The following is a 27,724-nucleotide window of genomic DNA, read 5'->3' as shown; positions in this document are numbered from 1 at the left end:
CATATGCTAATAACTCAGTTAGGATAAACCTTGGAAGCCTTTATGTTGTCAGTAGTATATCACCATATTTTGTGACCACTGTGCTTTTATTTTGGTGAAAAAAACAGCAGTTCAAGTCTAAACAGTACATTTCCCATTGTATACTGCATACTTTAATTTTATTGTGTTTGGTAACTGTGTTTTTGGATTTCTCAGGAATTGTTGTATGATACACTTCTAATAATTTTGTCTAGTCTGTCAATTAGTTTCTTTGTGTATTTTATAAGCACTTTAAATGACCCACAATTAAAATTGGCATGCCTAAATCCTAAAGGTGCAGACAAAGAGTCTGTAAACGCTGACTTAAGTCTGAATTTAAAAAAGTGTTCAGACAAAAGTATTAAGATTAAAAAGATACCACACTTTTGTTTTCATAATAAACCAAAATGTTTGAGTGTGTGTGCAGGCTGAACATGGGGCTGCAAAGGGACACCATGCACTCAAACTCGTCTGTGATTGGAGGAAAATCTGTAACTGACTACAGCAAAGTACTTTATGAATAAGTCACAGCTTTACTGGCAAATCTTTAACTAGTTAACCAGCGACTCGGTGAAGGCAGGTCGTCACAGTTGGTACGTTGATCAATCCCCGATCTGGCATCGCCAAGCCAGCCAACACACGGCAGGAGAAAAGAGGAAGTGGGAACATCATCGTTATCTGTAGTGCAGAGGAGAGAGAGGGAGGGAGAAAACACCAGTGAGTGACACACACACACACACACAAACTCCGGCCATCGGCGCTTTACTGGAAGAAGTGTCCTCGCCGCGTCGGGTATGTCAAAGCACGTTGTTTTTTTCTTGTGAAAATGTTGCTGTTGTGCAGGATTTCAGCTTCGTCTTACCTCCGCGTTCTGCGCTAAATGTTGGAGGATTCGCGATGTTTGGGCACAGCTTTGACTCAGCGGGCGTTTGTGTTCGTGTTACACTGTAGCGGAATAATAATGTGGTTCTTGTTGCCTTTTCTCGCTTGTCTTTCTCCCTATGTCCTCGCCTGTCTCTACTTTGTGAAGTGGCCTTAGCGGCTTTGGGCGCTGTTCTTGTGTTGACAAGCGTGTCTGATAAATGCATCGCAGCTCAGTTTTTACACATAGACATACACACACTGAACTGCAGTAAACAGTGAACTACAAGTAGATCCCCTTGTGAAACGACTGTGCGTTTGAAAGCTTCAAGTTGTGTGTTTGCAGCAGTTACTCTGAAGAAGCCGAGATCGCTGCTTGTGTGTTAGGTGCATGCTGCTGGCTTGATGCAAAAAGCGGTGCGTTTATAGATGCCTCAGTTTTTTTTCCCCCACTGCTAATTAAAGAGCTGCTTTAATGATGTGCAGTGTGTTACTCCAGCCCAGCATGCTGGCCAAACCGTGGGCCTGTGATTAGGAGAGGAGAGAGAGTGGGGGAGCTACAGTACATTGCCTGTGATGCAAGTTGTAGGTCTTTACTCTCCTCTACACTATGATGCATTTCATTTTGCAGCCCCACTGAGCCTTTAAAGCTGTGCATTCACTTACAGTGTCTGTGGCCAAGTACTTATACTTATACTCCCCCTTTGGTCAGCACCTCCTTTCCAAAAGTTTTTATGTTTGCATCAGTTTAGCTTTAACTCTTAAAATAATTAACTACTGTTAACCCATTGGAATCGGTTGCATTTGACTTTGGGGTTAGGCTAATTAAATTACAGTCTTTATTTAATAATTTTAGTCGTTTTGTGAGTAATTAACCTGTTGATCGCGGCACAACACCTCAGGCTAATTGTGCAACCTCTAACCACAAATGTGAATGGCCTACTGTAGATCAGTGGTCCTCAACTAGATCTACAGTTGTGAGCTGTGGAGTAGCTCAGCTAATTTGAAAATAAATTTGTGTTTATTTTGCATTTGTGTTTACAAAAGTGAGACTGCAAATTAGTCTTATGGAGAATTTGAATTTATTGCATTTATTGGTTTTGAATTTATTGCTGCAATGAGCCACTATCTATCACAGGACCGGTCGAGTCAGCTGTAACTACTCAGAACTTTTTTCTCTTAGTCAGACTATGTGAAAGCTGTCAACAAAGTCCTAATCAATAAATGTGATAAATGAGTGGTTCATAATTCGAACTCTGCTACTCTAAGTGGTCGTAGAAAACAGAAGTCTGCTAAAGGTGTGGGGGTTTGTGGGACAATAAAGGCTCTGTACCATTGTTGTAAATTGCAGGTAATTAAACTGCCATTAGTCCTTTTAAGGGCGTCTGATTGTCCTCAGTGATCACTGTGTAGCCAGTAATGGATGACAACAACATCCAGTCTTGGCCCACAGAATGCATCAGCTTCCTCTTCTCACATCAGTTGTGGTGCTTCCGAAGGTCTCGGCTTGCATCTTCTCTTGACCCCCAAGCCATCGAAGTGGCATTGGATTGAATGAAAGCCCATTTATACATGCCGTTGGCCACCAAAGACACCCCTGTCCTCATAAAAGTGCATACATGGCGTGTCAACTCAACAATAAAAATTCTCAGAGCACAGGGACATGTGCTGCCATGTCTCACGCACAGGCATACAGACTACAGGGGGGGTTTGGGCTGGGCAGTGTTGGTTTATGCATTCTCAGAGTATTATTGAAGTATAAAGATATAAGTTAATGTCATTTTTTTCCCTTGCTGTATTTTTGAAGTACAAAAGAAACATTTCTAACAAAGAGATTCCATGTTACGTAGTGTGGTTCTGGCCTATGTGTTCATCCTGTCCATGTCTTTGTCAAATGACTGTGGTTGATAGTGGGTTAGAGATTGATGTTTGGTTAAAGATTCAGGTCTGGCAAAGCTTTAGCAGTCAAGGAATGGAATTTTCAACTCAAACTTTGGAATAAACCACTAACATAAGTGCACTCTCCTCTTAAATTGGCATGTATAGTTCAGTGTGTATTGGCCAGTAGCTGTTCAGAACCGAAGCATGCCAAAAAGCATTAGATCTTTTTTACAGCTATGAGAGGGACCCCTGTATCAGCAGTAATAAACACTTGTGTGAAAACAAGTTTTATTAGCCACAGCCAACCTCCACTTCTGGTTGTCTTTCTTCTATTCCTACAAGGTATTAAAATTCAGTGACAGAATTGCAATGTTCCAACAGAAAAGTAGAAGCTGACTGAAAAGGTTAAAAAGGGACTGCCCTAATGCATACCTTAAGTCCTAAATCCAATAAACTGATGGCATCACACTTCAGTGCTTTGGCCTTAAATGCTGAAACATATATCAGGAAATCGGATTAATTTTACTACTTTTTGGAAAAAAAGATGCAGGCCTGCCCTCGCTTATTGAGTTGCATCACATACGAGATCCTGTTGTGTATCTGTTTGACACTGCCTACTGTTTGGCATCCTCTCACCACCTCCTGAGGTGCTACCTTGCCAATTTCTAAGCTCTCTCTCCTCTCATCTCTCAGCCCCCCTCCCTCCCCTTGCAGCTTGTTATCGTTCTCCCGTTAGCTTCCTCTCTTACTCCTGTTTTCTCACACATGCTATCTCCCTCGTTTGAGCTTCTCTCCATCCCCATCTTTTGCACTTTATTCTCATTTTCTCATTCCCACATTGCTACACACCTCCCATCTACTTTCTATGCTCTCAGTTCTTACTCCCTGAGGGAAATGAAGCTATGTAAATTGTTTTCTCCTTCATGTATGCCCAGCTTGCTATCGGTCCATCTTAAGGAACTAATTTCCCCCCTTTTTCTCCTAAAAGCTCAGGCTTGCTGCATTATATAAACAGTTAATACATCAGGGCCCCAAATTTCTTGTCATCTTTGTCACCTTTTACATATTTTTGTGCACAGCTACTGAGACTGGGTGGGAAATAACTGCACTGCCTTGCTTGCAGTACACACATGATATGCCTGTCCTTTGCAGCTTGAGGTTAGATTAATTTGCAGTTCCAAATGAGATGAATGTTGCCTTGCGTAATTGCTCCCTGTAGTATAAAGTTAATTAAAACAGCAGGTAGGTACTGAAGGTGCCAGACAGTCAGACAGACATAGGTGGGTGAGAAGACATCTCACAGGTACTGCTGCCATTTTCTGCTATTTAGTTTACTGATTGTTGCTTCAGGCTGAATTCAGAGCTGAGCAACTCTTTGACATGTGAAAGACTGCTATAACTAAGAAAAACTGACAGAAAAGCATATTGTTTTATGACAAAGTGTGACCTTTCACCAGTTGCGTAAGGTAATGCACTCACGAATAGATTACGGCCTCTTTACCCCGTTCTTCTATAACAGTTTTGTTTAGTGCCCACAGAATCCATCCATTCTTATGATATGAATCAGTTTATGCGGTGAGTATCTCTAAGAATGTTTTTCAGTCCAACTCTAGACTTTATGCGAAGTGAAGCGGACCTAGATGACCCAGAATCTGATACGGTTCCCTCTGCCGGCTCACTCTGCCCGCTGCATTCCAGCTGTGGTGCTGCCGCAGAGCTCTGTAAATATTGAGCGAGAGGTTAGCCAGCTCTCTGTGCTCTGTGCAATCTGTGTTTTTGTAGTATATAGCATCTCTCAGCTAAGATCCTCTCAGCCTCTTGGTACTTTGTAACGATCGTCAAGTTGCAAGTGAGCAAGCGTTTGGGTCGGCTAGACTGGTAACATCACACAGGGCATGATTTATGGCATGTGTGTGCAAATGTCATAAAGATTTGCAGAGATTTGCAGAATTTCAGTGCTGTGTTGCTGTGTCAGTTTTTATTTTTCTCACCTGCGTCATTTTCACAGTAGCTGCATGCTTATGTGTCAGTATGACCCAGGTGCTAAAAAGGTTTTCTTCAGCTGTAACCTAATTATAGCATTCCACTTTTGTGTGTGTGTGCGTGTGTGTCTCATTCCTTTAGCTGAATTGAATATTGTATGTCCTCACTTGTTCAGTTTGTTGCTGTCTATCCATACACGTATGCATCTCATTTATCCAAACATTAACTGCCTTTTTGTGAAAAATAAATGGTCTGCTATAAGCACTAAAAGTGCTTTACAATTTTGCTGATCACCTGACCCACCAGCAGTTTTGGGTTCAGTCCGTGTCTCGCTCAAGGACACTTCATCATGCAACAGAAGGAACCAGGTACATAGACGGCTTCTCTACCAACCGAGTTACAGCTGCTCCTACACTTTTCTTTATTCTTCTCCACTAAAACACTGATAATTTATCATCACATATGGATCATTGCTAAATCCTTTTATGATCTTAAGTAAGGAAGGAAAATAGGTGTTAGTTTGAATCCCTGTAGGTCCCTATAATCCCAATTCCCAACACAGTCTTGCTCTCTGCCATCCTGTGAGTGTGCATCATTGGAGGTGCCCTAATTTTCTGCCACTCTCTGTGCACTTGACTTTTTGGTTTCTACAGAAATGTTAAACCATTACTTTATGGAAGCTTTTGTCTAATGTGGTAATGAGCTTTCTGTTTGATGTTCGTTCCATGGATGAAGTCTGGAGGGTTGTTTGTGAATTCTGTGTCTGTGTTTTCTCTTTTAAGCACTTGATCACTTAATTGCAGAAGTATTTACTTGCAATTTTTCAAACTGTACATTATTATTGCACAGCACCTTGTGGGAGTCTGACACCAACTTAAACCCAAATGACGTTTGAGATTGTACTGTGCATATGCAGGAGCCTGTTGTTTTTCTGGAAATGAGAGGATGAAGAATATAAACTTATTTTGCTTTTCATCGTACCCTTACACTACTACTTCATTTTCAGTGCTCCCTCCCTGTCTTTTCTTTTTCGTCTTTTTTAATTCAGACTCATCTTATTGTGGAGGGAGGGCTTTTTTTGTATTGATTGGAAAATTGCTTTTTTTAAATTTGTTTTGCTTAGACTGGAGAGACAACAGAAATGCGGTACAAGCTCAGAAGACACCAGCAACATGCATGTTCTGCATGTAATGTATATGTAATAAAGTATGTGTATGTATTGTTTCAGAAACCTCAGAACCAAAAGACACCTTTTTAGATTTTAGTTCTCTTTGGAACTTGAGTGCAGCAAGTTACTTCTGTTATGATAGACTGAGCAAGAGGTGCAGTAACACGGAGGTAAACGTACTGCATAATTAATGTATGGGCTGAGATTAAGGATCTGAACCCATTCTGTCACAACGCCGGGCTCAGCGATGTCAACGTGCCGCAGCAGTGTTTCTGTTGTACTAGTGAAGGGCACCTCTAGAGAGAGGAAATGGAGGAAAAGTGGAGGGACTCTCATAACATGCCAAGGGTTTAGCTCACTTGTACACTGTGACTGGAAACCTGCAAAACTTTGTGAAAGGTGCTTTTCTTCATGTTAGAGCTGGCTCTGAGTGAAAATGCAGAAAGACGATACTTTGAAATCTCTCACTCTTTACTTTTGCACTCAGATTCTCTGTCTTTATTGTGTCTTCCTTCTAAGATGTTACTACCTGATGCTCCCTTTATTTCTTATCCTTCTTTCACTTTTCCTCCTCTCCATTTTTCATCTCAATGTTTTCACAAGGACTTTTCATCTAAACAACTCCTACGATACATATACATTGCCCAGTTTCTGACCCTCGCTGCCCACACATTGACCAGCAGCAGCAGTGTTCTGCAGGGCATCTGGAATAGATCGACTCGCTCAAAACTCCACCGGTCATCTCTCCTATTACTACTTTAAAACTCAAGAGTAGCCTGAAGTTTGTTTCTTTAACCAGACAGTAAAAACAAGCCACCATCACCCTCACACCCTGACACTGCCTTTCAACCCCTGTTAGCAGCAAGCAAATGTAATCTGTGGTTTGGAAAACAACCACTACATGAAGGATGTTGAAGCTGTCAAATAACAATGGGTCATCAGGTGGAGACCTTCAAAATGCTGCACTAAACAGCTCACGGGTGGCTCATATTTTCTTTAGTCTGCGTACAAGGTGATGCTTCAAACTGGAATTTAAAGGTTTTTATTCACGGGCTGCTTGATGTGTAAATGGATATGCATAAATTAACAAGACACCTCATCAAACCTTTCATTTGTCTCTTCTGTCTTATCAGGTAATTACAGCAACATATGAGGCCTCTGGCACATTTCAAAATAATATAAACTGTTATAAAAATTAAAGTTGTATCTGTGCTTTGAAGACACCAATAGGAGAATTAATATGAACGTTATCCTGTTTTGTGCTTATCAATGTTTTTGCTTCTTCTCATTCCTGCCAGCAATGTCGTCATGTATATAGATAGAGGTTTTTCATTCCATTGGAGAACAAAAATCAATGAGTGTTTTGTTGTTTCTCAGATTCAGCTGAGCCATTGTGTTAAATTCAGCTTTAAATTCTGTTTCCATTTGTGGCCTGAGCAGATTCCCCATCTGTAAACCACCTGCCTTACCCTGTGTCACCCTGGCTGGTCTGTGCTGGCCACACATCAATGTTTTCCATTCCCATGTCAGTGTGCCTAGCCCTTATCTTATTCCCAGCTATGCTAAAAACTGAAGAATAATGTGATACAGCTCAGCTGGGCTCAGCATGGCTCTCGGTTGAGAGAAGAGGGGTATTGTAGTGGTAGACTAACTGGGTTTAATGTTGCCTTTGGGGCTGGTCGCTGTGTCTGTTCCTTTGTTGTCTGGAGGGGAAGCTTAACACTCGGTGTTTGTATTTTTGTATGTGTGCGTGTCAGACTTGTCTAGCTGCATTTTCCAGCCCAGACAGTGCTGGGGAAGAAAGGCACAGGAAATACCAAGGGCATTTTACAATAACAGGATAGCTGCCGGATGTAGAACAGTCTTCAGACATGTGCTGAAAGTTTGTTACATGCAACCCCAGAGAAGTGTCAGGTCTGAATTAATTCCAAGAAGAGCAACTGGTCTTCAGCAAAGGTAGATTTAAATGTAAAGGAACACGCCTTTTCTAAACTGAAGGTGAAAGCTGACTCACTTCCTGCAGATATCTGCATGCAAACTGATCAATTTCCTGTTGACAAACTGAAGAGAAAGATCAGGATGTGCAAGACTGGAAGTGAGGTGGTATGTTTTTCAGTTACAGGGCTAACAAGTGAAACATGCTGTGCCTGATGATGGTTTCCATCTACGTGGTGAAACGATGTATGGGGGGCTGCTAAGCAGAGATTTCATCATTCCAATGACCCACAGCAATGAAAGCCTGGCCTGAGGAATGCTCTTCACTTGTGTTTTCTTTCACTCTCCCACCCTGTTCTCTTTTTCTCTCATAAACTGTGGTTACATGCAATTAACCCATAAAAGGCAAAATCAAGTTCTCTGGATTATATGCCCTAATCCATAAATAGCCAGACTTCAGCCTTATTTCAGATCTTGTCACTGCTTCTGTAAGTCAAACCCCCATCTTGTTTTACTACAACTTGACAATAATAAGGCAGCCCCACACAAAGCCCCAATGAATGGCTTCACAAGAACCCGGGCTGGTAACACAGATGGGATGAAAGTGTTTTTAACTGTGGCCTCTCACCACACTGCTAGGGTGGAGGCCAAGCTGGCATAGGCGCTGGCTCATGACTGACCAGGCAGGGAAGGGCTAGGGCCCGCCAGTTGGTAAACATAGGGAGGGAAGGGCACAGATACGTAACAGATGGTTAAAAAAAGACACAGGGAATAAATAAATAATAGGAAGGCAGAGGAGAGTGGGAGGCTTAGGGGTAAGGAAATTACAGAGTGAGCCCAAAGACTGGGCATGGGGCATTTCTCAGGAGAGGGTAGGGCACTGTGGTGTAAAGGCGTGGCATGGATAAAGTGCAGTCTGGGCAAAGACTCTGAGCAGGCAGGAGGAAAAGAGCAATACCAAGCATCTGTGAAACACCAGGACAACAGAGACAGATACATGGAAAATATTTAGAAATCTGCAACGCATTATTTGTAGCAAGCACATGCTCTTGTGTTGTGACTGTGTGCAGTGGTGTGATACTGATGAGTTGTTGGTGAATAACATTGTGCCTCCAACAGAGCAGTAAGTCAGTCAGACAGACAGTATGGCAGATAGGCAAAGAGCACCCAGCAGGGAGGAAGAGTGTTTTCAGGTCCTGAAGCCACCCAAGGTGTGTGTGTGTGTGTGTGTGTGTCTGTGTGTGTGGAATTAAGGGTTGGTTGATGCACATTCACAGCTGGGGGGAGGCTGTGGGAGGGGTCAGAGAGACAGCTGGCAGAGCAAAGGGTGAGCGCAACAAGGAGTGTGTGCGACCGCCACAGTGACTCCTTTGTTCCCACTCACTTGTGCCAGTCACAGTGAGTAGATGGCTGATCTGTGAAGTGACTGAGTCCTTTCACGGCACCTAGTCCACATACACAGGGATACAGTCTGATAGCGGTTTCATGTCGGATCTTGTTCCCAGTTGATAAGTACTTAGATTTGTTAAGTTCTGTGGCCATGAATCCCTTATTGAATGTTTCAATCACCTTAGTGTCTGTTGTTTTTCCCTGTCACTACAGACATCCGGAAAAACAACAGCAAAATGTGATGTTTGCTGCAGGCTACTCAGGTGGGGAACAGCAAGTCATTTGTTTGAATTATATTCTGTCATTTCAACAAGAAGGACAAGTGTTTGTCCTCAGCCTACCACAAGTATTCTGTAGTTAGGAAGTTAGGCAACAAAAAGTTTGCCTTCAAGTAATGTGAAGGCTATGTATATGTGAATAATATTGATCAATATTAATGATAATTATGACCAAAATAATAAAAATAAAAAACTAATACACTGCTTTTAATCTGAAGGGGCAGAAAAATGGCATCTTTGTTTTGCACTGAAGCTTGACTAGCAGAGAGACAGCCATAAACAAATAACAGGCATTTTATTCAGTATAACCTTGAAGCTTTTTGGTGTTATTAATATTAATATTACTGGAATTTATTAAGATTAATATTACTGGAACAGGAAGAGCAGAGGTTGTTATTGGTTTTACAGGAAAATTACTTTGATTAAATATTGTGAATCACTATGCAACATGTGTAACAGCTCTATTTTTAAGGATGTAATCAATTTGAGAAAAATAAAAAATATAAGTATCATCACTTGTGGGCTCAGTTTGTCAGCCCCATGTACACATACTGTAAATAACAAAAAATGCACAGGCCTGAGCAGAACAACCTAGTTGGAGAATTGTTGAGAATGGAACAAGGTGAGGGGAAGGGGTCATAGGAAGAGCAAATGCGACAAAGCAACACTGACAGCGGGCAGGGTTAGTAAATGTCACACAGCAGTAGTGAGCACATTGTCCATGGTTTAGGTTGAAAGGTGATTACTTTTTGTCAGTCACTCATGCTGGTCTGCAATCAGTAAAATGTTGTTGATCCCCATCCTCATCTATACCTCAGAGAACTGGTGATGGCAGCTGGAGATTTCCATAACCATCTCCCATAATGTCTCTTCTCCCATAGAGCTGTTATTATGCTGGTGATGATAGTCAACAGTGCTAACGTAATTGCATCACCAGCAACATTTGAAGCCTGTTCACTATAGCTTAGGTAATGAGTGTTGTAGAGGGCATGTGTTCCCTCCTGAGTTACATTTTAATAAGAAGTGTAATTTTTCCTTTGGTGGAGAGGAGCGCTGTTCTTGTGCAGCTTCTGGAGGAAAACGATGCTTCTGCACGTGCTGAGTTTATCAAGGTGCGAGGTCACTTGAGACAGCTTATTCCACCCTTCTTTTATTAAACCTGTCTGGTGTGTGTGTGTGTGTGTGTGTGTGTGTGTGCGCGCGCATTCACAAGGGCCTTTATATTTCCCAGCATGTCAATTTTCACTCCTGAATGCCAGTAGCCCTTAGATAACAGACCCATAGATGGAGGATGTGCTCTATAGCTTATTCCTCCCTACTATTAAAAAGTGCTTTTTTATTTCTTTGAAAGCTCTACACTGAAGCGTCCACTCTCCCACCTCCATTTAGCTGTCCAATGATTTCTTTTTTAGGTGGGTTCAATAAACCTTTTCAGTGCCTGACTTGTGGCTCTGAGTATCTGAACCATTTAGTTCAAGTAGGACAAGTAAAAATAGCCACAAATCAATCCCAAATGTTTTCGGGCTCTTCACACATATCTCAATCTAGGCTAGCACAACCCAACAGGGGATAGAGTGACATGGCATGACTAGCAGACAGGCACTCCTAGAGGACGGCGTGTTCATTAAAAATGGGCCTGGTGACTGCGATTCAGGCCTTGACACACTTTAAAAGCCATTAAGGAGGCAGCATGGATTATGGTTTGTTGAGTTATGATGATGATATGACCTTTTGGTTATTACATGCTCTAGTGGAGATGGTAATCCTTTGAGCTATTAAATTTAGCTAAGTGGAGACCACGTTACCATTAAGGGATGTACATGATGTGTACAGCACTGCAGCAGCAGTTCATGACAGAACAAATCCTCAATAGCAGAGAAATGTCACCTAGTGTAAAGTCTTGTGTGATTCAGCAAGAGAGATGGCAAAATAAAAAAGACCTGCAGGGCGAAGGAATTATGTGCAGTCATCTGGAGGCCAGCAAAGAGCAATTATTCATTTTCAGATTGCATTTATGAAGAGAACATTCGTACCATTGTTTTACTTCCAATTTTACACACAAGCCACCCTTTAAAACACTTTGAGAAGGTTTTGATTTAAAACCGTTGAAAGGCAGGCAGCTCCTACTCAGTCAGTGTGACCTGCAGTATTGCCTCTCATCTCTCAGATCAGCTCATTTCAGCCATTATAGCTTAAAGTTGAGCTTTGTTCTGACCTGTGTCCTGATATTAGTGTTTCTGCAACTCTAGTATTTGTATATCTCTTTCAATTTTTATGTCAGCATCTTTTATGCAGTTTCATTCTTACATGCAGAGTTTTCCAGAAGCAGCAGGGAGCCTCCACTGCACCAAAACAAGCACTTCTAATGTTTCCCTAGTTATTTTAGCAAAAATTGGGAGAATGGGTTTAGACAGTGTTTAGAAAACTAAAAACTGAAAAACGAAATGTAAAATCAACCAGAATCAAAGAAAACGTGCTTGTTATTTCTGTAGGAAGCAGAAACGCATGTATGCAGCCTCACTGTATTACAAATAAATGAGTCATGTTGAACTTTGTATTCAGAGCTAATGATGACATTACAAACTCTGGGACAATTTGGAACAATGTGTCTGTATACAACATATCAAAGAATCGTCACAGACCACCTGTAGTTTCATTGCAGCAGTGTTTGTGTAGACCTCGTCATACTATGTTGGCTGTGTGGCTCCAGTCGGCCAGTCCTTTGCTTCCCATTTAACCCTGCCAGCACTCTAAGCAGAGGGCGTTAAACCATATTGATGTAACTAAGCAGGTATAAAAAGCTTTCTAGTCATCTGTGTCAGTAAACCCCTAGTTTACACTTCTGGTAATAACTGTGATGCTTTTCACAGAGGATAATTATGACAAAATGCTTTTAAACAAATCAGTGATTACATCATTTTTTGTTTTTACAACCCCTTATCCCCTCCTCGTGCACCTCGTGCTCCTCGTGCGCCTCTGCAGGATGGACATTTTACAATACAGAAACTATTTGACACAAGAAATCTGTTCTCACATTTTATTTACTGAAAGGTTAAAGCTTCTCTGTGCTCACCTTGTAACATCACAACTTATTTGGATGCCAGTTGTGGCCCAATATGCCAAAAATGTGGATTTAAAACCCCTTGTGCAAACACACATAAGGATGTTTTTCAAATGGGTTAGTTTCAGATTTTTGTGGAAAAAACAGATACATATTTTTATTCCAAGGAGAGTGTCTTAAGGCATGTCTGCAGTGGATTGATGACGAATCCCTCTTAGCAAGCATCAGTGGGGCTGGAACATCAAATGTGCCTACTCAAGTTGCATGTTTCCACACATTACACAAAAATATGTTTTCTTCAAATAAGACTTTTTTTTTTCATTAACCTTGATTCTTTCTGAATCTCAACTGAATCACAGTACTAAGAATTAAATTGTCTGAAAGTGGATCCCTGTTCATTAATTTTGAAAAGAGGCTTGTTTAACAACATGAATACCGTGACAAATAAAGCCTGAAATTTGCCATATGTTAACGTCTTCTGCAATACTGCCCATGCTCTTGGGCAGAAGGGTTCTCTTATTTTGTCTGAAATGAGTGAAACTAAGCCTTTAGCTACAGTATTGTTCTTGCATAATCCCCACTGCTCTATTCTGGGACTTGCACACAGCTCTTGCATGGTCGGCAGAGTGAAATACTTGTGTGTTTGTGTGTGTGTGTGTGTGTGTGTGTGTGGTGTAAGTAACTTCCCATAGCACCTGCCATTTGGTTTTCAATCAGCACAAACTAACAGAAAGCTGAACTAACTTTATCTTCCTCATGAACAGCGATAATCCTGTTAAGGGTTGGAATATCCCTCAAGAGCTGTATTCACTTAGCTGGGATGTGATACCAACTGTCTGTTTTATGAATGAAGCCCCACAAAGGAGAATATAAAAGCAATTTTACACCTGCTGTCATTCGCTTGCATATGTCCTTGTGGGGAAGTAGGATTTCTTTTTAAATTTTTATATTTTTTAATTGCTAACTTCATGGTAGAACTGAAACACACTTGAGTTTGACCCAGCTGAACTAAATGGTAGGTTCATGTAGAGAATGAGTGTTGGTTTTTAGTAGAATTTCTACATTTATAAAATCGAAATCTTTGGGGCTGAGCGGAAAGCAATTTGACTTTTCAGCTGATGCTTTTGTGAGGACTATTTCTGTATTTTGTATACGCTACACTAGCACGCGTGTGTTGGATAAAACCTGCCTATTTTGATGCAGTGATGGAGAAGAGTTATTGATTTGCACAGTTTGATTAGTTATACGGTGTCAAAAAGAGGAGCTAGTTATGCCTAACGTAAGTTGTGTTTTTCAGTGGGGACCCAGCTTCAAAACCTGAACGGTGTCGGTGTTTTTATACACACAAGGCAGCTTATATTAATGTGGTTGTTTGACTGGCCTGAATTGCACCAGCTTGGAATGAGAGAGTGTGTGTGCGTGCATGAGTGAGTGAGAGAGAGAGAGAGATGCTCCGATGTGTTTGCTGCTGTTCTGCTAGAGTCGTCAAGGTCACTTTATGATGGAGGCGTTTTTCTGCTTGTGAATGAAGAATGCTGTGCTGGCTACTCCTGATGCTACAGTGCCTCCACCAACATACACATGCACATAGCCAGAAACGCACACACACGCATGTACATACAGGTCTTCTAGTTAGACAATGGGACTATAGACCTGTTTCCATGACTTCTGTCTCTGACCAACCAGTAAGCGCCATTCATCCCCGCCTCAGTCATGTGACCTGACAGGGTTTTTGTGTGGTCTCTAGCCCCTCTATACATACCCACACACATTCACACAGACAGGGTTCCATGGAGTTTTTTCAGGTTGGTTTGTTCCTTGAAATGTAGCCTAAGAGGCTCCAATCATTGTTGTGTGCAGTGATCAGTCACTGGGAAGCTCTGGTCAAACCTTTCTCTGTCCTGCCCCCCACTCTCTGCTGCTTTTGAAGAATTCCACTTTGATGTTTTCTCTACATCGCAAACTTGTTGTGTCTTTAGAAACAAGGCTTTTGTTGAATTCCATTGACTCTTTTTAGCTTATTCCAGATTTTCGCACTCGTTTGATATTTCAGTAAATCAAAAAGGGACTTCAGCTTTTGATGACACAGAAAGAAAACTTCAAGATCCCACAGAGGGAAACTTTTTTTTTCTTTCTTTTACTATAATTCTTTTTTTTTAAATTCCCATATGCCAATATTATGAGAGACATTTAGTGTTCAAATGTGGAATATATTAAATACACAGTGTTTTTATGTGCCTATAACTTAATCAACAATACAAAATAGAATAAATGAATTATCAAAGATCTGGTGGGTAATCATAGCTTAGAGTTTTGATTTAGCACTTCATTAGCTTAAAACTGTAAATTAATTTTGATCATTTCTGAAGGGTTGAATTCTTTGATGTTCTTATTAGAATGAGCCACAACTAAATATTAAATGTGAAAGATGCCTTTTCGCTTTCTTGCCTCTTATGTCAGCACGTTCAGCACAAATCCCAGACATACTTCTTGGTGGCAACAGGAGTCCTAATCGACATTGCGCTTGTCATCTGAAAGGTTTGTTCAGTTCTAACTCAAAATTGGGAGTCACCAGCACTAGTCGACTAGTCAGCTTAGTTTAACATAAAAACACTGGGATAAACTGGACCTTGGTCCACCCTGGTTTGCTTAATCTAAAGATAAAAATACCTAACACCACTTCTTTCATTAGACAGAATAGGTCTTGGCCTGGTGCTTGGCTTTATGGCACAATTAAATAAAGGATATAATATGTTAACAGGCTTTATTTGCTGATAGCAGGTTTAGAAATGGCTATAGTGAACACTTTTTTCCAGAAGACGCAGGAACATGGAGTGAAATATAAGAGTGGCGGTAGAAGCACTCAGATGGGCTACATCGTGCGTCAATGTTGTAATCGAAAAGAGATCGGCGACTGCAAAGTACTGGTAGTGGAGAGCATAGCCAGACAACACAGGCTGGTGGTGTGTAAAATGACTGGTGGTGAGGAAGATGATTAAGGCAGAGCAGGAACACTTCGTAGGGACACTTCATTAGAGTGGTGTGACAGAGGAGTTCAAGGTGGAAGTGGGTCTGCATCAAGGATCGGCTCTGAGCCCTTTCTTTTTTGTGATAGACAGGCAGACAGATGAGGTTAGACAGGAATCTCTGTGGACTATGATGTTTGCAGATGACATTGTGATCTGTAGCGAGAGCAGGGAGCAGGTGGAGGTCTGCTCTGGAAACAGAGTGTGTGTGAGTAAGAGGGACCCAAGGGGAACAGTGAGGTTACAGGGTGCAGAGGTGAAGAAGGTGCAGGATTTTAAGTACTTAGGGGCAACGGTTCAGAGCAACAGAGTGTGTAAAAAAGGTGAAGAGGCGAGTGCAAGCAGGTTGGATGTCAGGTGTGTTGTGTGATAAAAGAGTATCAGCGAGAATGAAAGGAAAGGTGTTCAAGACGAAGGTGAGACCAGCGATGTTGATCTGCTTAGAGACAGTGGCGAGGGACAGCTCATGGTAGATGTTTAGGTGATAAAGTCAAAGAGGCCACATTGAGATAGTTTGGACATCAGAAGAGAGACTGTGAATATATCTGTAGAAGGATGCTGAGGTTGGAGCTGCCAGGCAGGAGGTCTAGAGAAAGACCAAAGAGGAGATTTATGGATATAGGGAGAGAGGACATGAAGTTAGTTGGTGTGAGATAAGAGGATGCAGAGGACAGGATTAGATGGAGGCACATTATTCTCTGTGATGACCCCTGAAAGGTAACAGCCAAAAAGAAAAGAAGAAGGGGGCAAAACCAGGCCCATTTCCTTTATCTTGAGTCTTTATGCTAAGCTAAGTAGCTGCTAATTGTCCTATTCATGCTTGTTGGGGGCTGGAGCCTATCCCAGCTGTCAATGTTGGAGAGGCGGTTTATACCCTGGACAGGTCATCAGTCCATCTCAGGGCCCTGGTATGAATTTATTTCCTTTCTTTCTTTATTTTTAACAAAACACTTACAAAAAAACAAAAATAAACAAAATATGAATCGATTTCCTTATGTGGCATAAAGTGTAGCTTCACATACTATATCATCCATAAAAAGTTAGTCCAGATTTTCTCATCTTAAAGAATACAAAAGGTGTGGTACCACAAACCTCATGCATTTTGCATTTTCTGTAAATGTTTCATAAGAATGATGTATACAAGTAACACAGTAACAGTTTGAGCTTATAGCTGGCCTTTATTCCAGAGGATCTGGTGTAAATCTGTAGTCTTCATAAAATCCAGATTTCTGACCAGATTGCTGGAACTAACAGAGAGTTCTGCACTCGGCTAACAGACTGGTTTCTTTTTTGAGGTAAGGAACACTTTCCACTCATTACTTTTTTTATCTGTGCAGTTTGGGCAACAAATAAATAAGAAAAAAAAAACTTTTTTTATTTCCTGATCATTTTCTGCCACATTCCTGTGCCTGCATCAGTGTGGTTCTATTCCTGATTCCATTTTGTTTCTTTAAATATCGTAATGGCCCAGATATGTAAGTTGATTACAGATAAGACCCCACGGTCCTGGAGCCACAGCAGCCACTGTGGAGTCTTCTGGGAATGCACATTACGTAGCAGACATTTTTATCTCTCTGACCCACATCTCTCTTCATTGCAAAACAGGGGTATTTTGAATTTTAGAAACCACTGTTATTTACCTAAGAATCTAAGATTTATAGAATGAGTCTATAAATCTATAGGTCTATAAAATCTGTTTCCTGAAGACCTGAATGGATGCATCATGGAGTGTGCAGGACTTGTGATGGTGCAATATCATTCATGGTAAAGCATGTGAAGTGATAAATCTTTATTTATAAGAAATTCAAACACTTGGCACCATAATATATACTAAAGTCTATTTGCATGCACACACTAAGGTTCATTGATTGTTCTCATAACTACTAGACCCTCACAATTCCTGCAATGTTAATGTTACCTGCTGATGCATAAATCCCAAGTATGGATTGACTTTTGAAGACAACATTAGACCAGACAATATTTCCTTAACTCACTCCTCCTATATCTGTCTGTTTGGAAGAAACACACTGTGGGGAGTGGGTGTTTTGACCTGGATGGGCTGTTTCCAGCAGGGCTGAGAAGCTTGAGAGCAGAAGGTCACACTGTCAGTGACTCACTAAAGCCTGTGGGCTCCCTTACACTTACACGAACACACTTTTCCTCACTGGCAGTGAAAAGGCTGGCAGGGTAAACACCTAATTGTTCTCCTCTTTTCTGTTTTTAAGCTCTCGCTGCCGACCTTGATGCTGACTGATATTGAGTTATGCAATGGGGGAGGATGGCTTGTTATTTTTAAATCTAAAGAGAAAAGAGATGTGTTTGAACAGGGCACATTGCCCATTGTGTTTCAGTTAGCGAGGCAATGTAGGGAAAAACACATCTGTATTAGTCACCTTATATAACACTCTTGAATACAAATGCTGTATCCGCAGAGGATTAAAATATATAGAGCTGGGTATTTTAATGCTACAGGTAATGTTTCATAAGCACTTAAATATCCCAAAATATCATCACATTGATCAGGTACCAGGCAGTGAACCAAATGTATTGAACAACGTGCCACCATGTTTTCCTGCTCACTTCTCAGAATTTTGTAGCTGAGGGGTTGGATTCAGCACACAAGCTTGTAGAAGGAATGAGCTAAACTAGACAGTAATTACACTAGTATAGTCACTGCATGAGTAAGTCTTTTTGTACACACAGGCTTCATCCATTTCCCACTGAACCTGTGTTTTGTAAAACTGCTGTGAGACAAGCAAGGAGTCAGCAGCACATTAGCCCCTCTGCTCTCATTCCAATTATAATTATTATAAACTATCACAGAAGATAATAAGAGGATACTTGCACAACCCAGGGGCAGCGAGACCCAACGAAGAGTGTAACTCTACTTGACGTTTCATGCAGTGAGACACACCAAGGAGTGTTTGGTCCAATTAAGTAGCTGCTGTAGCTAGTAGGTTGTGTACCTATTAACTTTGTCTCCGCTGCAGGCTGTGGCTGTTTACTACAAGTACAAGGTGTGATTTATACTTTATTTTACTGAGTAACTCTATTTGTAAAGCTTCTGTTTGTAAACTGCAATCATGCTTACAGTAGTATTCTTTGATGGTTTGCAGTCCAGCATATCACTAAATGGAGTAGTTTTCATATTGATAATCAAGACTCTAAGCTATAATTCAGTTGAGATCATCTGCCCAATAGGTGGTTACATATGGTCCATTATAATTTCAGTACAGATCATTGGTAAATCTTATGTTCTTCAGACTCCCTCCTCAGTCTCTTAACAAGCAGGAATTGTGCCTCTCTCCCAGTATCGTATTCACCGTGAGAATAATGGGACTCTGTACCTCTGCAGGCGAGGAGCTTATGCTCAGTTATTGGAATAAAGCACATTTTAGCTTCGCAGCCAGCCACAGGCAGGTTTATCAACAAAATGCAAAAATGGAAGTTTAATTGGGAGGTAATGGGGGGGCAGGATATAGTGTGTTCGTGCACTTGCTTTAGGGTATTATTTCATGTGATGGCGTTCGCGTATGTAACACAGGCCACTATATGACAAAATTCCTGTATCATAAACTAGAGTTTGATGATTATAAGTGAGGCATGTTGCTCCACTTCAGGTTGAATAAACTTGGATGTAGTTTTGAATTATAGATCATTCCCTTAGGTGTTGTGGAATGATATTTGTCGGCAACGTCCTCTGCAAGCAAACTGTGGGGATATGCAAGTTTAATTTGTCAGGAAAAAAATCTGTGATTTTGATATTATTAAAAAAATCTGTAGTTCTACATTTTGGGTTTGCATTTGAAAGCCATCGCCTAAATGAGGAATGATATGAATTTGTCTCATTGTTGAAACCGTCATTATTAAATTGTAGTTTGTGAGAATGGCGAGAATAAATATTATTTTTATTTATTTATTTATTCCTGTTTTAACTTTAATATACGTATGCTTGGTAAATAAAACAGTTGCCATCAAATCACTGCTAAACACGTGTGCGAGATTCCCTGTTTTGCCGATAAGTACTCTGCTTTTTAAAAGATGTAATAGTTTATGTTTGCTAACAGCAATTGTGTCTGCATTTCTTCTTTCAAACATTGCCTCAACACAACCTGCCTTGCATACTAAGCCTGAATAGCTCCTGATTGGAACAACAAACAGCAGGGAAATGTCTTACAGAAACAACAATCTGAACAATCTGCTATTCTTGGATCAACAAAGATTTTTTTTTTTTTAATCTGAATTTTTGTGCTGCTGATGGAGTTTATAAGACTAAAAAATGAGAAACTCATCAACATAGCAGCAGGTCATGATTACAAACCACTTCTAAGTATCTTCAGTATAACTCACTCATCACATAGGCTGTTAACACAGAGCAACAGCTCATTATTGATAACAATACTAACAAAGATTTACTTGAAACCACCTCAGAATATCTAACACAACATAACTGACTTTTCTACTGCACATCTGTATGCTCAGTAAATTCCAAATATTGATGTTTCCACCAGTGCAGCTGGTGGTAATGAGTGCAGAAAGGCCTTCGCTTGGGGGAATTTTGAAAGTTTGACAGACATGGTGCAGCATCCCCAATGGGTCAGTCAGGCTGAAAGAGAGTCTGGGGATTCACAGGGAAACTGAGTTTGGATAGATTATTAAAGCTTTCACATAGACCTGAGTCCCCATGTTAAAGGCTCAGCACCGTTCACCTTCTGTGTTTTTCTGATATATTTTGAGTCAATAGTCATTAGTGACAGAGGTCCTCCAAATGTTTTCACTTCCCTAGGTCTCCACGTCATTTAGGTTTGGGTTCACAAAAATGACTAACCACGTGAAGTTACCAGCTTGGCACAAGACAGAAGTCAATAGGATGTGATGTGTTTCTAATCTTGTTTTGTTTTTGCTGGTGTTGCTGTGTTTAAATGTTTTGCTGCTTAGATACCTTTCCTCCTGAGACTGTAGGAGTTTGAGCCAAATCTAAAAGTCCTGGATGTTCATCACACTCATACAAACCTCAGCCTGGGTGTAGCCAAAACAACCTTTTTTTGTGTGTGTGTGTGTGACTGCTGTACAGATGGTCTGACCTCTCAGTCTGAAATTAAGATGTCCGTTCTCTGCTTAAACAGGAAATGTTTAACTTGGTAATGCAGCCTCTTAGGTCAAGACACTTTTGTAACCGTGTAAACCATCCAACTCACTTTGTCAGTAGTTGTTGGACACTGCTCTGATTCTGTTGTGTCATAGCTAGACGTGGAAATGAAAGTGTGAGCTGTGGTGGTGGTAATCACCATTTTTTTGTCTCTTTAAACAGTAGTGTTAAATCATTGAATCTTGATGCGTGTACAGTATTTACTTTTGGTGGCTTGCTCAATTCAGTATGCTGCATGTCTCACTGGCTTAACTTTCTGCTTTAACAAGTGCATGTAGTTTGGAAACAGGAGGAATCTGATACTCCAGGTTTTTCCTGAAGATCATAAAATTTAAAGTTGAAAAATGACAGATTTGTGTTTTATGATTGGTCATGTGCTGGACTTTCATGTAGACATGCAGTATCTTACTGGAGCAACTTGTAATTTTCCGGCCAACACTGAGATATTTATGACCTTTCCCTTAAATTATCTAGGCAGCTCAATTGAGTGTGTTTTTTGAATTACAGTGACCATTTGGATTTATGTTTTTAATTTCTTTACCTGTAATCACTTTAGACCTGAGTACCCTCTCTTTGGCTGCTGACACTGTGGCTTTGAATCTTGCCGCCTTTTTTTTTTTCTTCTTACAGACCTGTTTCCTCTTCTCTTGACAAACGCCTACTTCCTCTTTCTGTCTCTCTCTGCTCTCTTGGTCGCTCTTTTGCCTGAGGCGAAGCTGTGCACAAACTGTTATGAAGTCTGCCTATGGCTTATGATGCTGAAGGCAGTTTCCTTGCAGGCAGACACTTAGACTAAATAGGCTTTCTCTGTCTTTATTCTGCAATTTTTTGCACAAGAAGCACGTTGATTTGGACCAAAACACAAATCCCGTTGGGTGTCAAGTTTTCCGGGTGAGTCTTCACGTCTTCATAGTGTTTTTGTACTCTTTCTACGTGCTACACAGGATGCAGTAGGCCTCAGGGTGTGGCTCAGTGAGCTCTCCTGCCTTCTTTCCTCTCCAGTGTGTCAGCGGTGGGCACGAACATTGTGTTTAGATGTTTGCAGACTGGAGTAGTACATGTCTTGGTAAGTTCTGTACTTACTTCCTGGCTAATCTGAGAGGGAGCTGAGTGAGGCTTTACCCCATGTGAGGAGAGAAGAATGGTAATGTCAAAGAACGGATGTGTTTTTAACACAGTTGAGCATTGAGGCCTTATGGTTTGGGGTGGATGAAAATGTAGTTTCTGTAGTTTATGATTTTGGATAAAATAAGAGCATTGTTACACAGCTAATAAATCTGCTGCACTGCAAAGTAATTACTTTGCATAATTAAGTTTCCTTCACAAAACACATTATGGATTAGTTCTGAGCCTGCAGGCCTAATTTTGTCTTTTTTTTCTTCTGGTAAGTATCTCCTTTTTTGTTTACTTGTCTAACCATTCCAGTGTTTGATTATCTCGATTTGCAGAATGCCATCCAGATACCTAGTAATTGTTTCTGACTCACTCAAATTGCTGGCTTGCTTCGCTTGCAACTCACTCCCTTGTTTAAGCTGCACCTGTACCTTGTTCAGCTATACACTGCAACTCCATGCTTTTCTCATTGTCCTGGGTGTGCAGACTGAGATATGAGGACACATGTACAGCGGATTCAGTTGTATATGCTTGTGTGAATGCAAAAATTGACAGTGTCCCCTTAGTGCGCTCACACCACTGCAGGAGCTCAGTTGGCGGCTGCAGAAAGCTGTTACAAACTGCTGGTACCAGAATTTGACAGGATATCCTGGTTGCAGTATTGTAGTGAGAACCAGGGTGGGTTTGTGACACACAGAGGCCTCGTGAGAACCACAGGACTGACAATAGCTGCACACTGACACCAGTCTGTTGAGATTATTGACAGTCAGTGTTTTTTTTTTTATTTTGAAATGAGAGTTAAAGAATTATTTTCATCAGTGTAATATTTTATGCATATTCAGCTATTGTTCCTTAATCAGAAATTTGGACTAATTTTGTATTATTTATCAATGGGATGCAAACTTTTGCCCTAATATTTTTCCTTTTTTTGCTATAACAATTTTATACATTCCTTGACTATTTTGTTACTTTTGATAATGCAGTAACTTTGCAGCACCAATGAGTGTATTAAAGTCAAAATAACTGCATGCTAATTTATGCACTCAGCTGTCCTTTACCTTGTTGATATACATCCCTGCTTGTTGAGTCTTTTACTGTAGATGATGACACTTCCTCCTCTGGTTGAATTAAGAAGCCGTATTTCTAAACCCTGACCCCTGTTCCTTTTGTCCTCTTCCGTTATTTGTAACTGTTTTGTCAGCTCTTTGTCTTAAACCCAGCAGCTATTTCTGTGAGTTTAATTCTTAGTTTCACTGCACTTTTTCTGTCATGTTTTTCCTATTTAGAATGTTTCCTCTATAGCTAATATTTCAAATTCAGTTACAATCGACGAGGGAGAAAAATTATATATGGTGTGACAAAGGTTTAAAGGTGTTAAAACTTGAGAGAAGGTGTGAGAGTGTGTACGTTTCAGACATGCAGTACATGGAGAAAGTTTTCACAGCACTTAACTTTTTCCACATTTTGTTGTGTTACAGCCTTATTCCAAAAGCAATGAAATTCAAATATTTTCCTCAGAATTCTACAAGCAATATCCCATAATGACAATGAGAAAGAAGTTTTAAAACCTTGTGAATACTTTAAATGCTTTTTGGATGTGCCGTACACACTACTCTCCTCAGGGGTATAACATGACCATCCTGTAGCTATTGTTTGTAGGAGTTTAACAGCATCATGCTTGGAGCAACAGTAACACCCGGCCCTTTGCACCATGTCAAATTGCCTTTTGTCTCAGTTATTAGATGAAGGAAGGGGCTATTTTTGTAGAAACACACTCTCACACACACATAGGCCCCTGTGGCAAGGCGGACCCTTTCTACAAGCATCAAATGACCAGCTAGAAGGGTTCTATTTGAAATCCACCCAGCAGAGATGGTTACCGCAGAGACGCACACCCGCCCACAGGCAGAGACAAAGATGTCTGCATATAAAATACATGACTTGTGACACTGGATGGTGCATACACATTGTAAGCACACCTGAGCTCGAACAGCCAAATGTGGAAATATAAGAGGATTCATTTCTACAGTCCATGAAAAACAATTTTGATTGACAGGGTAACCATATGTGGGTAAAAGTAGTTAAGCAGGGCCATTTATTAGTAGCTTGCTTTGTTTCCTATATTTGATTAAATGCAGTTACTGTTGATTGTTTTTTGTTTTTTTCCAAAGCGATGATAATTACAGCTTGAATTTGGATTTGATGGGTGAGTCAGGGTGTCTCAAAAGTGGCTCAACTTTAGCTTCATGAGACCACGTATTAAGATTGGTCAGTGATTGGTTGTGGGAGGTTGAGATGAGATGTATTCTGCATGAATATTGTCTGTTTGACCTACCATCAGTGCATTTAAGAGGAAGAGTAAATTCTTGAGATGAATGAAAGGGGACAAAATTCACTACAAAATTTGTGGTTTTAAATGAGAAAGTAGTTAAAAAATAGATTGACAGCAGCTATTTGTCCTATTTTTTTTAAAGAAGCTGATAAATTCTTCTTCTGATCACAAATACTGACAGAAACTGATAAATAGTCCCTTTCAAAAGTAGACCTAGACGACACAATTATTGGAAAACTACTGTTTCATATTAAAACTATTCTTAAAACCATGTGACCTCCCTTGAGCTCTCACTGTTTAATATAGTATAGAGTCGCCTTCTGGGATCATAAAAAATTTGGATCATTTGCTGCAAAATGCGTTATGTTCTTCATTGCTTAATATGTGGAGGTGTTAATGGCAATAAAGTCTGAATGTCTGAACTTTGATCTCATATCTGCCTTTTGGCCTTATTCTTCCAATCCTTTAAGAGCTGGCTGTATATTATATTACAGAGTAATAGCTCATGGGAGATCACAAGATCTCAAGTGTAGTTTTTAGTTTGGTGCTCAGACTGCTTCGGGCTAAGTGTCAGTTAACTGCAAAGCCTGAGGTCATAGTCTGAACCTAAAATTTGAACCCTGGCAGTAAAAAAAAAAAAAAAAAAAAAAAAGACAGTAAATGTGTTAACAAAAGCCTTTTTGTTCTTATTATTCAGAAGTTCATAAGGGTTCAGAGCTGGTTAGTCACACTGTCAATGTTTGCAAAAACTGCTGCCTCATGTTCTCTCACAGTATTTGGGTTTGTACTAAAATGTCCCAGGAGGAGTTGGCAGGAGAAGATGTGCATGTTCCCCTTTATACTCTTGCCCCAAATCTCACTCTGTTTGTCTTTCCAGTTTGCCCTTTTCTAATTTAACCTACTTCAATGCATTTCAAAACGCTTTAAATAGACTTCTTCAAATCTGTTAACACTCTATGCGGTGATATTTTAATAAGACATTTCTGAAAGTGGTTCCATGCCATTAGAAAGCAGTTCAGATTGATTCTTTAGCAGAGCTGTAAACGAAACAAGGCCAATGTTACAAGCTGTTTTGTTTTGTTGTAACATATGAATGACGCCAACACTGATCTAATCAAACCTATTTCTTTTCCACTTTTCTCAAAGGTGAAACTCTTCATTCATTCTCTTACTTTCTTCATTTGTCACGTTTGCTTTTCCTTTCTTCTCTCTGGCTATCTTGCATTTTAATAAATCTAGTTGCATATTTGGTCACACCTTTACTTCAGGACATGACTCAACTTTTTTTTGTATCTCTTCCTTTTATCTCTGTTTCTTATTCCCCTCTTCTCCCTCTTTCACACCTTCATTTCTTCCCCTTTTTTTTTCTTTTCTCCCTACCTCCTGCTTCTGCAGATGATGTTGGCCTCACATTACACATCATGAATTATTGAGGTGAAACCCAGCACTCTTCTGCTGCCCAACAAATCACAGGACTTCTCTCACATTTCTGTTTCCGCTCCTTTTACCCTCTCTCCCCTCTTTATTGATGGGTTTTGTTCTTTAATTTCGACCTCTGGCTGCGGATCAGATCACCCGTGTCTAAGGGCAACATGAGATTTAGGTTTTTTCTACCCATTTTGGAGCAAATCCAGAGGAATTATGGCCACTGTAGCCCAGCGGCACATGCCTCTCTGGGTATGGAAAGGCAGACTGACACACACACACACACACACACACACACACACACACACACACACACACACACACACACACACACACACACACACACACACACACACACACACACACACAAACACATATTATAATACCTTGGTGGGCTAGAGCCAAGTTAAACTGGTGGTTTGATGGTTTTGGCAGCATGTCATTGCATACAGTACATTAGCTAAATGTAAACTGTGGAAGGATTATTGATGTGTGTCAAATATTTGAAGTCAGAGAGATTTGGGGCAGAGAATATATGGCAACAAACACAAACACCTCAGAAAATCCTAGTTTTAAAACATCAGCAGTTGTTTCCTGGAGCAGTCTGTCGATTGCAGGAAAAACATGTTGACCAAATGAGTGCTCGACCGTAGCTGTGTGTCTCAATTACATTTGAGCTCATTTTCAAGGGATTTACTGTGGCTGTCAGCAATGAGGTGGGTGTGCGTCCTGGTGTGTGTGTCTCTAGTCAATAAACCTCAAGGCCATCCATCTCTGAGTCATCTTTAGTTCTCAGAAAATAAAGACAAATTGCTTTGAGAACACAGTAAAGGTACAAATACACACACATATGTTCTCACTGGAAAACCAAATTAAATCCTTATTTACAAGACTTGGATTTTCACTTCACACATAAACATTTCTTACAGATTGAGTCTTGTTTTTGATACTTTGGCCATTTGTGTGTTAGAGTATTGTACTCTGCTTGCTAAAGTAACTGAGATATGAGAATATGGCAACAGCAGAGTTGGGCTGGATAAGAAAATGAGCAGTTACTAAACCACATTATTTGGAAGTAAAACGGAAAGGCGGCCACTCGATATGTTTGTAATAATCTCTCACCACAGAGGAAAAATATGGAGCCTGTTCAGTCTATGGAAGGGCCACAACTGCAGAAAATTTACATTCAACACAAAGCAACATTTTGGATAAGGATGGCTTAAACTATATAACGTATACTATATTCTGCAGAAAATTTCACATTTGGAAAATTTACTTTTCAATGTTTTCATCTTACAACCCCCCAGTTGTGGCCTTTTTGTGTGCAGTTTGCATGTTCTGCCCGTGCTTGTGTATGTTTTCTCCAGCTACTCTGGTTTCCTCCGACAATTCAAAGACATGCATGTTTGGTTAGCTGGTGACTCTAAATGGTTGTCTGTCTGTGTAGGTCTGTTTGTGCTGTGACTGTAGTTTACAACAATTTAGGTGTTACCTTTTGACTTTTTTTTTTGTCTTTTCATTTTCCATTCCATTTTCCATCTTCCTTGTCAAGTTGAATTTAGTTGAACATGTTAATATGCTAACATGTACCAGTAGGCTCCAAACACAAAGCATAAGGTGCAGCTGAGGCTGCTGGTGATATTATGTGTTTAGCAGGTACAATTTGTCCTGGCGAGCCAATGAATGTCTGCGAATCTCAGAGTTGAGCTAAAGAAATCTCTCTTGACAATTTGTTGTTAGTTGTCATTTGAGGTGATGAAGTCTCGATCTATAGTGATAGATGGACAGATGAACACTAAAATCCCTAGCATCGTGGCTAAAAATCTTGTATGTGTGTCCAAAGCGTGGCAGCTAGATAGCATTCATTTAATCAGCCAAAAAAGACCCATGTCACACCACTTTTTAGATGTCTACACTGGTTTCCTGTAGCTGCTCGCATCAGGTTCAAAGCCCTGTCTCTTGCTCACAGGGTGGTTAACTCGACAGCTCCCGCTTACCGCAACTCACTCATTAAAGCCTACAATCCTTCCCTCCCACTGCGATCTGCTAACGAACTACGTCTGGTGGTCCCAGCACCGCACAGAAGACACCAAGCAAAACTTTTC

The 27,724-nt window shown here is 40.5% G+C and overlaps 1 protein-coding gene across 7 annotated transcripts in view; it reads left to right on the top strand.

Moving 5' to 3' along the window:
* Positions 1–582: 582 nt before the first annotated feature.
* Positions 583–27,724, top strand: part of elmo1 (engulfment and cell motility 1 (ced-12 homolog, C. elegans)) — an 88,297-nt gene continuing 61,155 nt past the window's right edge. For 3 of the 7 annotated variants that reach the window (XM_067502927.1, XM_067502917.1, XM_067502870.1), the window contains exon 1: positions 21,435–21,640. The gene's annotated coding sequence lies outside the window, so the exon portion shown is untranslated. Of the gene's footprint in view, positions 811–21,433; positions 21,641–21,706; positions 21,816–27,724 lie in introns of those variants that run through there. The other 4 variants (XM_067502899.1, XM_067502878.1, XM_067502908.1 and 1 more) reach the window with 4 other exon arrangements.

The sequence above is a fragment of the Channa argus genome, chromosome 1 (genome assembly GCF_033026475.1).
Source record: "Channa argus isolate prfri chromosome 1, Channa argus male v1.0, whole genome shotgun sequence".
NCBI lineage: Eukaryota > Metazoa > Chordata > Actinopteri > Anabantiformes > Channidae > Channa > Channa argus.
Note: the sequence above shows the minus strand (reverse complement) of the source record. Positions and strands in the feature narration are given on the sequence as shown.